General features: G+C 48.6%; 1 long non-coding RNA gene across 1 annotated transcript; it reads right to left on the minus strand.

Moving 5' to 3' along the window:
- Positions 1 to 8,823: 8,823 nt before the first annotated feature.
- Positions 8,824 to 12,664, minus strand: LOC142436016 (uncharacterized). Its single transcript, XR_012781717.1, has 3 exons — positions 12,529 to 12,664; positions 9,565 to 9,646; positions 8,824 to 9,260 (listed from the first exon to the last, which is right to left on the minus strand). It is a non-coding gene; the product is annotated as an uncharacterized LOC142436016 (long non-coding RNA).
- Between the last annotated feature and the right edge of the window lie 568 nt (positions 12,665 to 13,232).

Here is a 13,232-nt window from a genome sequence, read left to right on the forward strand (position 1 = left end):
GCAACCCAACATGTAATCACTACACCAATAGTGCTCCTCAAAAGGACTTTAGGGGATGTTTTGGGTTTAAGGTTTTAGAATCTCCACTTTTTCTTTTTCCCCCTTTCATTTCACCCAATTGATATTTGATTCATACTATTTCATACCTTGGTTTTACACATAAGATAGCTCTTGTTCCTAACAGTTCATACAGTGCTTCTACATTCTCCTCCTAGAGTATATGTGCAAAAATGTGGACATATCATAACACTTTTACAAAAGGAGCGCACATGCATAACCAGTTCACAGATTGAAAAAGAGAACCTAACGACATTGCAGACTCCCACTTGAAATCCCTCCCAGTCACCGACTCTGTCCGCAACTTCTAACATCAGATATCTATTTTTCCTAGTTTTGATCCTTAATTAAGTGAATTCGTACAATGTGAGCTCTTTTTATGTCTGACTTCTTTTGCCATATATTGGTCCTGAGCTCTTGGTGATATACCTATACAACTATGTGTAGCGATACCTTGTTCATTTCAGTTGATAGGTATCATTTTTTTTCATTCTCATTGTTTTATAGTATTTCATTACATCTATAGCTCCAAGGGAGCCCTAGTGCCAGAAAGATTCTACATTGGGCCTCTAACCTCAAAGTAGGCAGTTCCAAACCACCAGTCGTTCCATGGGAGAAAGGTAGGGTTTCTGCTCCGGTAAAGAGTCACAATCTCAGAAACTCACGGGCAGTTCTACCCTGTTCTATAGAGTCACAATAAATCGACATGGACTTATGGCAGTGAGTGAAATTTTTGTATTCTGTTCTATACGGTATCATGTTTCCCTTTAGGAATAGTTGTTATTTATTTGGTCCCTATATGTTTGTTTCCAATGGTTTGATAAGCAAAAAAATTGTAAATTAAATCTCTAAAAGACTGTTTAAAATACAAACTGTCCACTCTTACATCATTGTCAATTGCTCTTCCACATGGACATTGAACTGTTAACACCGAGGTCAGTGGTTCAAGCTTACCAGTCCCTCCGATGGAGAAAGATGAGCCTGTTTGCTCATGTAAAGATTCACAGCCTTGGTGTCTCCATGTAGGCTCATTATGAGTCCTGAGCACCACCTTTCTGTGGAAGCCAGTCATCCTCTCTTCCCAGCCACTGCTGTCATTTCCCAATGGGCACAGGAACAAAGGGGCCATGGTGGCAGGTATCAAGGTCGTCTCTTGGAATTACCATGTCCTGTGGTTAAAGTCCATGGTAAACTACAACAATACAATTCTGACAAGATTACTAATGACACAGACTCTTCAGGAGTGACAGATTCGGACACTGAGTCAGGCCAAGAACCAGGAGCAGCTGCAGGACTTGTGAGGGCAAAGGGAATACAGAGTGGGTGGTGGAAGAAGGCAGCTCCAGAGCAGCCCAGCCACATGATCAGTTACAGAGATGAGGACTACAGTTGTTACGAGGGCTTCCTCTTTGCATGTACACATCCAATATTTGGGGTTCATTTACACAATATAAGATGAAAATGAGGTTGTGTGCTGTCAGTTGTACTCGTGTTAGTTGTGTCATGTTACATGCGAGTACATCTTTGTTTGGAGATTCTGTTTGGTTTATAGAGAAGTGTGTAGGTGCCAAATAGACAAGAGGTGGAGTGTGACCGATAGGTTTGGTGTCAATGTGGCTGGGCCAGGGTTCTCAGTAGGATGTAATCTAATTGCATGGTGAGCAGCTATGCAGTTGTGGTCAGATGAGGGTGGAGGGCAATGGACAGGCAGTTTTCTCCTATTTCAGCAAACTCTGGGGGAAGCCATGCCTTTTCCTCCTGGTACGAATCCTGCAGCTGTCTCATTGACCTCTGGATCTTTGGACATCAACCACTAGCCTGCCACCTTCCCTGCTCATCCTGTCATCTCTCAGTGCCTGCCAAGTTGCCATCTTGCTGGAGCACATAGCTGTGGGAGAACAGCCTGAGGAGCAGGCTCCTGGGAGGGAACGTGGGGATTGGCAGGAAGAATGCCCAGGCCCAACTCAGTGAGCTGTTTAATTTCATCCAGGCTGATGCTCCTCCCTGAGATGTCACGGAGGACAAGCTGGAAACAGTTTGTAAATGACCAGGCACCTCACACCATGAGCTTTCTGTGAGTATCCGAGATGGTGGGACCGTGGACTCTGATGCTTGGGCTCTCAGTCTAACCTGCCCAATGTGACTCTAAGGGACATTCTACTCAACCTTGAAAGTTCCTTGCCCCTGACTCTCACCACCATAACCCACTCTCCTGATTTCCAGTCTTAAGAAGTTTCCACAAAGAGCTACATGAGGCTGGGCCCATTTGAGCTTCTTCAAACATAATTCATTGTGACCCTCATGTTCAGTGTCCACCTTCCTACCAAGGGGTCCTGAGTGTCTCGAGGGCCCAAGGTGGCGAGGGCTGATGTGCAGGCTGTCTGAAGGAGGGAATGTGCAGGGAGTCCTGGGGAAGAAGAGCAGAAACTCAGTGATGTCAGTGCTTGGTGAGAGGAGCAGTATGGCATGGCGGGCGGGGTGGGTGGGGTGGGGAGCAGGTGATGTGTTTAACAGAAGAGCATGGGGAGAGGAGCAGTATGGCATGGGGAGGGCAGGTCATGTAATTAACAGAAGTTCATGGGGAGAGGAGCAGTATGGCATGGGGGCGGGGTAGGGCAGGTCATATAGTTAACAGAAGGACATGGGGAGAGGAGCATTATGGCATGGGGAGGGCAGGTCATGTGGTTAACAGAAGGGCATGGGGAGAGTAGTAGTATGGCATGGGGAGGGCAGGTCATACAGTTAACAGAAGGGCATGGGGAGAGGAGCAGTATGGCATGGGGAGGGCAGGTCATATAGTTACAGAAGGGCATGGGGAGAGGAGCAGTATGGCATAGGGAGGGCAGGTCATGTGGTTAACAGAAGGACATGGGGAGAGGAGCAGTATGGCATAGGGAGGGCAGGTCATGTGGTTAACAGAAGGGCATGGAGAGGAGTAACTCATTGGGATAAGGACAGCTGCCATCAAGGTGAGGGGTGGGTATGGGGTGGGGGTTCAGGAGGCTGTGGATGATGTAAAGGGTGAGGAGGGGCAGGGGTAACAGAGCCTGGGAAAGGATGTGACCATGCACTGCAGATGTCCCTGCCCCAGCCAGGGATACTGTCCAAGTTGTTTGCTCCTGGCCACAGCGTGGCCTTCTGTCTCCTACAGACACCAGGGACAGCCCCTAACAGGGGTCAATTTTGTCAGCAGACATGTCTAGAAGCTATTATTCCTGTGCAGCAAAGAGCACCCAGTGAAGCCCACTGGCAGCCACCCGAGGAGCAGCGATCAGAACCCAAGACTGTGCTGCTTCCCTGCCGTCCACCCCCACAGCCACTCGCCATGTGGCTCCACTGCTTCAGCAGCCACCAGATGAGCCTTCTGAGGGGACAGCCACTGATTCACTGGGCTGGAAGATGGTCAGAGAGGTCTTCTTCAGGGAACTCATATCGTTTGGGCCTTCTGTCCCAACAAGCTCTGACCTTGGCCCATCAAGCCAACCCAGTTCAGCTTCCTCTTGGGCAGCTTTCCCATGTGGAAACGCTGTGAATTCCCAGCCAGAGGACACTTCCAACCTCCCAGCAAAGGCTTCTTTCCATGAATATCTCACAGACATGACCTCTGAAGATAGGGCCACACTTTCCTTGACCCTGACATCCAAAAAGTTCCTGTAAATACACATTGTCAAGAGAACAAGTGAGTTCTGACTGCCCTGCTCCCCCCCCCCCCCCCGAGTTCTTTGGGGATGTTGCAATCACTCAGGCAGAGCAGACCACCACAGTCCCCAGTCCTCTGGAGCAAACCGGCGCAGCTATCCAGCCCTGAGCAGCTCATCTCTCCAGGACCTGGGCCATTCACACTAGAAATGGAGCCAGCTCCTCAGGGGCATCTCCTCTGCACAGGGAGTCCCTGGGGACTACTGCCTGGGTCCCGAGGAGCTCCTCCCCACTGCAGTCTCCCTCTGTTCAGTCAAAGAATTTCCAGTGCTGCTCAGTTCAAATCTATCCATCGTAGCTGAGGGAGTGAAACGGAACAGTCCATTGTGTTTCATTTGAGTGATTAACTAGAGATAATAAGCTCCTCTGTCCCACAGATAGCAGGGCCACATTAAGCACAGCTCGGCTGTTAAACGGGTCACATGGAATCCAGATGAAACGTGGCCCAAATTCATCATATTGCGGATCCAGGGGTTCTGTCAACTCACCCTGGTCACGTCCATTGTCTAGGAAATGATGTTGGATATAACGGCCATTTCTCTTAAGGATATGTTACTTTTTCTAGGAAGCAAGTATTGGACCCTTCCATCCTGGAACATAGGAGGACAACGAAAAACAAAGATTCAAGGAAGCAATTAGCCCCAAGGAATAACAGTACCCTTGGACCACAGCTTCCTGAAACCTAAGAAGAGAATAATTAGGTGGACCCCAATACCAACTACCAACCAAGATCATAATCGAGGATCTCTAACCAAGATCATAATCAAAGGACCCGGTTAAAATAGGTGGGAATGTAGAATAAAAGTTAAAGACCAGACTTACTGGACTGAAAGACACAGAAGGAACCTGGAAGACTGTTGCCCTGAGAGTACAACTTCTAACTTGAAACCCAAGGCACCTCTGTAAGTCAACTTTCCTAAAACCCACCACTAGCCCAGTGAAAAATGTGGTCTGGGGGACAATCCACACTACAAAACTAAATGGGTAACATTTTCCGAAAACCTAAGAGGAGGAGACAGGGAAAGTGGACAAAAGAAAACAGGGAGCCCAGGGAGTTAACAGGCAGCTGCTACCTCACTGCAAGAAGTGTGACCAAGGTCACTCAACAATGGTGTAGGAACTGTTGATTGGAAAACAAACTTGCTGTGTAAACCTTCACATAAAACACAACTATAATACAAGAAAAATGTTTCTATCAACTCTGTGGAAGGAGGATCAAAAGCTTGTTGCCTGTACCTGGGTAAGTAAGCAGTTCATGTCCACCTCTTTCTATGACCATGACAACATTTCTCATCTATGAAACAATATCAACCAAAGGGATCGTCAGTAGTTTGTGATTCCCATTTAGTTATATTTGTAATTCTCTAGTTTCTTTGATAGTTCTATTTGTGTTTCTCTTTCACTTTTACTTATGAAAAATCTTTTTATTTGGGGCTTTTTTTGGGGTATTTTATTGGGGGCTCTTAAGACTTTTACTACAATCCATGTATCAATTGCATCAAGCATATTTGTACATGTTGCTATCATAAGTTTCTAAACATCTACTTTCTATTGAGCCCTTCTATTTTACTTTTATATCATAAACACCTGAGTTTCTGAGGTTGGCGAGGGAGTGTAGTAGGTACATAATTTCATGCCAAGTTGAAGCTATATAAACGTGTAGGGGTGGAACTGAGCCTGTCAACCAGGTTACAGCCTGATGGAGCTTCCTTGTGGGCATGGCCTTCTCCGGGGCATCTCCCTCCCTCTCTGCATTCACCTTCCTGCTGGCTGACCCTGGTTGCTACCACTGCCCTACAGATGCTTCCACCACCATTGGTGGAATCCACAGGCCTATGATCTTGCATTCTGCATCATTGCATGTGACTTTATGAGTCTGAAGAAGGACTTATGGATTAGCATCAGACTTTTGGACTTGAGTTGTACTGGACTGGGATGTGTCTTTGATATATAAGCACTTATTGATATAAAGCTCTTTCTTACACATATATGAGTGTCTCTGGCTTTGTCTCTCTGGTCAACCTGGCCTAACACAGGAAGTATATGGAACTGGAGTTCCTGAGTGGCACAAAGAGTTGAGTGCTCCACCACCACTCATGAAAAGATTTACAGTTCAAATTAGAGCTTGGAATTGGTTCCAACTGGTTCAGTCATGGCAGACAAATCAAAGCAGAACATACACAAGTTTTTTAAATTTGGGTGAACCTAAACAGTAACTAAAATGGGAAGTTTAGAGGCTGAAGTCCTGTCATGAGAGTCCCTGGATAGACATAATGGGTCCTTCAAGGAGCATGGTGCAGTAGCTGGGTTAGTGACAGGACTGTGGAGACCGACATGCATTCAAAGCCCAGTTTGGCCACCATCTTTGAGCGGGCCACCAGAGCTGTTTCTGAATGTTCAAGTTCGAACCTGCAAGAGATGTGGTTGCTATACAATGCATACGGTGCCTGTGGTAGTTCTGTAATATGGTGTGAACTTGAGACTACTAAGAGTGAAGGGGTGGAATTTACCCTACCAATCAGGTTGCAGCTTGATGACCTCATTTGGAGGCGCTCCGGAGATAAATAGCCTGCTGGAGGAGGGACACAGACACTCTGCTTGGTATTCCTGATGGCAAGACACATGGAATTATGATAGAGCCCTGGAGCTGGAGGAGCCATGTGGAGGCCCACACCAGCACTGAGATTCTTCCACTGCCACTGGATCCACAAGACTTTCCACCCATTGGCCTGTGTTCTTCCTGCATTTGGCATCATTGCATGTGTTTGAAGACAGATGATTGATAGAAAGATGATAGATAACCTCACCAGGAAGGCCTCACAAGGCTCTGAAAGACTCACATTCTCTGTGATAGGGCTATTTTGCCAAGTAGGCCAATCAGAACACGTGGGCAGAGTTTAATCATGTTGAAACTTGATTAGCGGGCAAAGAGAGAAATGGCTTTCCTAGGCCCCTTCCCTTTTCTCTTCCTGCCTGGTCATGGGACCAGCTTGAGCTATGCTTTACCCCAACCTGGACTGCACTACCCGTGGGCCAAGCCAACCCATGGATGGGATGGCTAGAGCTTGAGGCTTCTTTGAGATCTGCTTTGCCAGGCTGCTGCTGTGTACATTGCTTGAGCTTGAGGCTGGTGGATCCTGTGGCAGTATAGGGGGCTTTCCTAAGCTCCCATGCTACTGACAATTGCTGACTAACCCTGCTGTCTGCTGCCTTCAGGCAGACTTGGCCTGTCTTGCCTGAGGGAAGATTCCAATGTCTGCTTCATTGACCTTGGACTGGCATCCCAGTTCAGTTGAAGGATTTCCAGTATGTTAATGGTTGCATGAAAGTGAGTTCAACTAAGTCTTCTACACTGCTCGGTTAATGTTATATTCATTCTCGATGTATAAACCTATCCTTTTATATATAATCATAAATTTTGGCTCACTCCCTGCAAGACATTCTAGAGGAAAAGCCAAATGGACTTACCCTGATGTAGCCAGAGCCCTGGCAGCTGGAGAAAACATGTGGAGGCCCCTGCCAGCACTGAGATGCTTACACCACCACTGGATCCACAAGACTGCCCACCCACAGGCCTGTGATTTTCCTGCATTCGGCATCATTGCATGTGTTTAGTGAGTCTAAAGAGGACTTTATAGATTGTTATTGGACATATGGGCTAAAAACGTACTTAACAACTTGATCTGGACTGGGCTGGAATGTTTTCTCAATATGAAATTGCCCTTGATTATAAAGCTCTTTCCTATTAAAAAAAACCAAAACAAACACAAATGTCCTGGTTTTGTTTCTCTAGTGAACCCTGCCTAACACACTGTCCAAGCTCTCATAAGCCATAAATCAAATATGGAGCAAAACAGTCAAGCAACTGGTCAGCAAGAGAAAATTTCCACTGGTTCAGATCAGTAGATGTTGTCTATCAGGGTCTTCCAAGGAGATCAGATCATTCATCGGTTCTAGAAGGGTACTGGGAGCTTTCTTCAGGAAGGGAACCCTGCACAGCAGCGGACTCACACATCTACACACAGGGCAGTAAACTTGCTGGGAGGAGGCAGGCATTAACCACTTTACTCAAGAAAAAACAACCATTTTATTCACTGAAGAATAATTATTTTTCCTGTGGTTTTAGGGAGGCTGGTACCAAACATGGGATATGGAATCATCCTTGGTCTAATGCATCCCCTTAGGTGGAGAGTCTACTTGTTCTGTGCCATCAGCAAGGGCTTAAAGTTTTTCTGGAACCCAATCTGTGAGCACCTCAGAAGCATACAGGTACCAGAGTACACACCCAACTCATGAAGTGCTAGCCAAGGATGCAAAGAGACTCTGCTCTGACAATGACCCCAGTGGGTGCTGCTGACAGGGAGGCTGGTAGCTCCAAGACACCTGTGTCTCTGCAGGTAAAGGGTACAGCTGCCTGCTTCTGTAAAGATCTGGTCTGTGAAACCCTACATTGGGACTCTGAATCAGGCTGAAAGGACCACAGACCTGCTGAACAGCAAACCAGTCGCCTTGGAAGCAGGACTGCCAGAACGCTCCTCAGAAGCAAGGATGGTGAATCTGTGTCTCACAGTCGGACATGACATCATCACACAAGTACCTGGAAAAGACATCCTGTTCGGTAAAGCAGAGGGCCAGTGAAAAAGAGGAAGACCCTCAAGGACATGGACGGACACACTGAAGGCCACAACGGGCTCAAACCCAGTAACAGTGAAGACGGTGCTGCGCAGGCCGTGTTTCGCAATGTCGAACATTGAAAGTCGACAGGGGTCAAACCCACTTAACAACACCTGACAACTGGGATGGGGTGACTGGATGGCGGTGTGGATGGCTGGATGGAAAGCTGTGCACGCACATAGTGGTGAGATGGAAATGAAGAGGAGAGTTCAGATCATGAATGCTTTCATAAATTTTCATTTAATGCTAGTGAACATTTTTATCATAAACGCAATGGACTACAACCGGAAGTGGAAACCCCTTATCCTACTCTACCTGGGCCATCATCAAAGGGTTTGCCACTAGGTTTCTCAGAGGAGAAGCAATCAAAACACACAAATGTAGAGCGTTGACAACCACAAAGAGAACTGGGGGAGGTTTGGCCTTGCACCACAGTGCAGGTGGGAAGGTGGCTGGCAGTGCAGTGTGAACTGATCAGATCTTGTCCAAAGAGTGGACTCTGGTCTGTCCCTGGCTGAGTGAAACTAAATTGCCTTTACCTTGTGACCTCAGGAACAATCTCAAATACCAAACTAGTCCAAGATCAAACTATTCTAAAACAGCCGTGTGCAGGAACATCACTACGTTTCTCAAGGAGTCTGGGAGTTGCTTCTTCTGTGGATCAGAAGCTGCAGCTTGTCTTCAACATCCAGACGAGGCACATGTGCTCCCCATGAAGTGCCAGCCACCTCCCCAAGAGAAGCTCAGTCCAGACTGCTGCTGGAGAATTCACAGAGCATCTGCACCCCTCAGACGGCATCACTGGAGGCTTGGCCAGCAGGCCGCTGCACCTGTAACCAAGCACAGCACCTTCCTCTGCCTCCAGGTGTCCTCAGAGTCCTGACTTTCCAGCCCAGAGGACATCCTGGATGCCAGACTTCACCAGCTTCCTGAGCCCAGTGGCTCCCACACAGTGCACTCCCTCCTCTCCTCAAAAACCCCTCCTCCACTTCCACCTGCAAGCCCTCACCACCACCAAGTACTAAGTTCCTCTGCACCTCAGGGGTGCTATGCACAGGCAGGAGCAGTGTCTCTCGTCTGGGCCAGGCACTGGGACTTCAGGAGAGGTCACACAGGGCCTGGGGGAGGCCTCACCTGGCCGGTTAGAAGGGGTGGGCTCAGCTCCACAGCAGACGTGACTCCGGGGAAGAAGGACTCAGCCTGGGCCAACTCTGGTCTGAAAAACAAACAGGCAGGATGTCAGGACAGGCTGTCTCAAGTGTCCAGGGAGGCTTGGGAGTAGCATCCATGCACTCAGTGAGATGGCAAAGAGTGGGTTTGGAGATTAGTTTTATTATAAACTGAAATTTACATAATTTTATTATTTCCATATGCTTCATTCAAGTTTCCTTTTAGCAATGAAAATTTAAATAGTGGAGGGAAGGTAGGGTATAAAGGGGGAACCGATTACAGGCATCTACATATAACCTCATCCCTGGAAGACCGACACAGAAAAGTGGGTGAAGGGAGACGTTGGAAAATATAAGATAAGACAAAATAATAATTTATAAATTATCAAGGGTTCATGAGGGAGTGGGTAATGGGGAGGGCGGGGGGAAATGAGGAACTGATGCCAGGGGTTTAAGTGGCAAGCAAATGTTTTGAGAATGATGAGGGGCAACGAATGTACAAATGTGCTTTACACAAATGATCTGTATGGATTGTAATGATTTGTATGAGCCCCCGTGAAATGATTTTAAAATTTTTAAATAGATCATTACTTTTTGATTTTCAAACAGAAATAAGAATGCTTAAGAAAAACTTCACTAAAACTGATGCTCTTGAGTCAGAGAGAACTGAGAAAAACCGCTACACTGTGCTGTCTTGGTGGTCTCACTGCCTGGACACGAGGACCACTGCCCAGGGATGACCCCCAGTACTGAAAGCGTGACACTGACTGACCAATGCACAAACCCCACTTCAACGTTCTCCACACTCTCTCCCCAGTGACTCAATGTCCCTCCTGTCTGCATTCAGGAAGGCGGTTAGAAGAATCCCTCTGTGTCCTGTGCTAGTCTGCTCCCAATAAAACGCTCTCTTCTCACCAAAGCCTGCACTGGAGCAGACATTTTGGCTTGACTTCAGCAGCACGCAGAGACCCAACTTCTGTGGCAACACATGTGGGGGTTCATCCAAGCCCCCCTTCCTACCTGTGACGCATGGACCCTGCAGCTGGAGTGGGCCAATGCCAGTCCCAGCCCCAGGGAGTTTGTTACTGTTCCAAGACCTGGACAGGCATTTCCAAAGAAGAAAAAGAGAAAGAAAAGGCACAGGGCTGTCACACACTGGGGGTTGTGTGTGTGTGTGTGTGTGTGTGTGTGTGTGTGCACACCACAAGGGGGGACTGTCACACACCACACAGGGAGTTGTCACACATCACCCGAGCTCCAAAATGTCAAGACACCACAGGTCCTGGGCAACCACTGGGCCGATGCACTGGCTACTGCCTGCCTCTGCCTGAAGCTCGCTGCTCAAGTAGCAGCAGAGACCCTCCAGCTCAAAGCCTCAACTCTGGACTGCAACTGAAAATTAGACTTGTCTGAACTTGAATACACCCCTGAAGACCTAGAGAGCTGACAAGCAGACACTCAACGGGACACTGTCTGTGTACCCCACAAGGCAGACCACCTGCAGTCTGCATGGAGGACTTGTGGACCCCACACACTGAAGACAAATCCCATCTGGCTCTCGGTCCCTGCACCCAGTATAGAAGGGATGCGCTGCCTCCCCTGGATCAGGTCCAGGAACAACTGGGCGGTGCCCTGCTGGATTTGCCAGTTGGCATCCATATAATAGAAAAGGCCACCGAAGCGTTGAAGGCAATGCTGATGGCGCTCATCCCACCTCTGAGCAGCATCTGAGCAGAGGCGCAGCTGGGGTGAGCACATTCCTCACACAAGTGCCCTGGGGCATCGGCCAAGCTTTAGGGGCTCAAGCAATTTCACTGCTGGAAGAAGAACCACACTGTGAAAAAGCCTCTGGCAGAGCTGTGTCTACAAAGGGAGTAATCGGGGACCAAGAACTTCCCTCTCCTGTGTAGAAACCAGAGCCACATTAGGGAGTGATTTCACCAGGGACCAAGAACTTCCCCTCCATTAAAGTGATTTCACCAGGGACTGAGTACTTCCCTCTCCTGTGCAGAAACCCAGAGCTGCCAGAGAAGTTGGCTCAAGCCCCTATGAGATAGTATTTTTACAAATGTTGCCACTGGGTCAATTCTGACCCAAATGACACTGTGTCAGACAGAGCAGAAGTGTCCCAATTAGGGTTTTAAGACAACATATTTATAGCAGCAGACTGCCACATCTCGCTCCTGGGGAGCAGCTGGTGGGTTTGAACCTCTGACCAGCAGAGAAGTGCATTCTGCAGGCAGGGCCCCTCAGGAAATGCCATGAGGAAGGTGCACATCAAACCCACCCTCCATCAACAGGAAAACCTTTTCCAGGTTGCCTGCAACCCCGTGAAGCCCTTTCAAAACCAAAGTCTGAAATGCAGAACCAGGATGCTGCTGCTCAGAGCCCCACAACCTGTGTGGAGACAGGAAAAGACCAGGAAGAGGCTGCTGGGAACCTGGGAAGCCTCATGGGCAAGTGAGCCCAAGCTCTACTCAGACACAGGCCAGGGATGGTGCCCACATAAGCCTGGGTATTTGTGGGTGCCTTTCCTGTTTACCAGAAAGCCAAACTCTTTGTAGAAGCAACCTGGATGAACGCTGTTAACTTTCAGAAATGTCAAATCTGTGTGCTCTGAGGGGTGAAGAGAAGGCTGGACCCCCTCCTACTGGGCCTTTGTTGCCTTTACTTTCCAGGGTCCGTGGTGGAAAGGGTATCCCAGACTGTGGGGTTGTATGGGGCCACTTTTGTGGAAGGATGAACTCCCACCGTGGGTTTCTACAGGACTGTCTTTGAGGAAGAAGGAACTCTGAATGTTGGGTTCTGGGGCACCAGCTTTGGGGAAGGATGGACAGCGATCTTTGGGGAAGAACAAATTCTGAGCATGGGGTTTTTCAGGACACTCTGAGGAAGGACGGACACTGACCTTGGGATTCTATGAGACTACCTTTGGGGAAGGATGAACTCCAGAGGTGGCAATGCAGGCTGTGTCACCTGTAGCTCCACGTGTCCACCACTGCTACCTGGGCCTTCCTCCAGACACATAGTCTGGGTGCTCCCACGGGGCATGTCAGTGAATCCTGGGGAAATAAGGGTTCACAGATTACACAGGGAAGAAGCAGGGAATATGAGGCAGTGGCTCCACATTGAGGCTGGCCACGCTGGCCAGGCTCGACACAGTAGCAACACCTATGTTCGAGCAACCAAACAGGCTAACTGGCCTCCCTAAACCTCCTGACCCAAACCACCTGGTCAGGCTGGTTTCTGAGGGCACATCTGCTTTCTCCCATTCTCTCTCCCCTGGGGACCTCTCCAGTGCAGGACATAAGGCTTAAGTGCCAATCAGACCACCTCTGTCTCAGCACAGTGTTATACTTCTCCCTCTGAGACGGAGATGATCAAAAGGCCATGAACCAAACCAGCAAAGGGGGGGCAACAGAAACAGGACAAACAGGGGCGGGGCGACTACAGGCCTGCAGCGTTGGGAAGCCAACGGAGCCCACTAGATGATGGTACGGGGCACAAGGCAAGGTGTCAGGCACCAGGATCCCTGAGAAAGGGGAGCATGAAGGAAAAGCAGGGGGTACTGGTCAAATCACCTCCACACAGCGGAAGGAAAGTCCTGTGCCTTCCTCACACCTGTGGCTGTGT

The sequence above is a fragment of the Tenrec ecaudatus genome, unplaced genomic scaffold, assembly GCF_050624435.1.
Source record: "Tenrec ecaudatus isolate mTenEca1 unplaced genomic scaffold, mTenEca1.hap1 Scaffold_123, whole genome shotgun sequence".
NCBI classification, from domain to species: domain Eukaryota; kingdom Metazoa; phylum Chordata; class Mammalia; order Afrosoricida; family Tenrecidae; genus Tenrec; species Tenrec ecaudatus.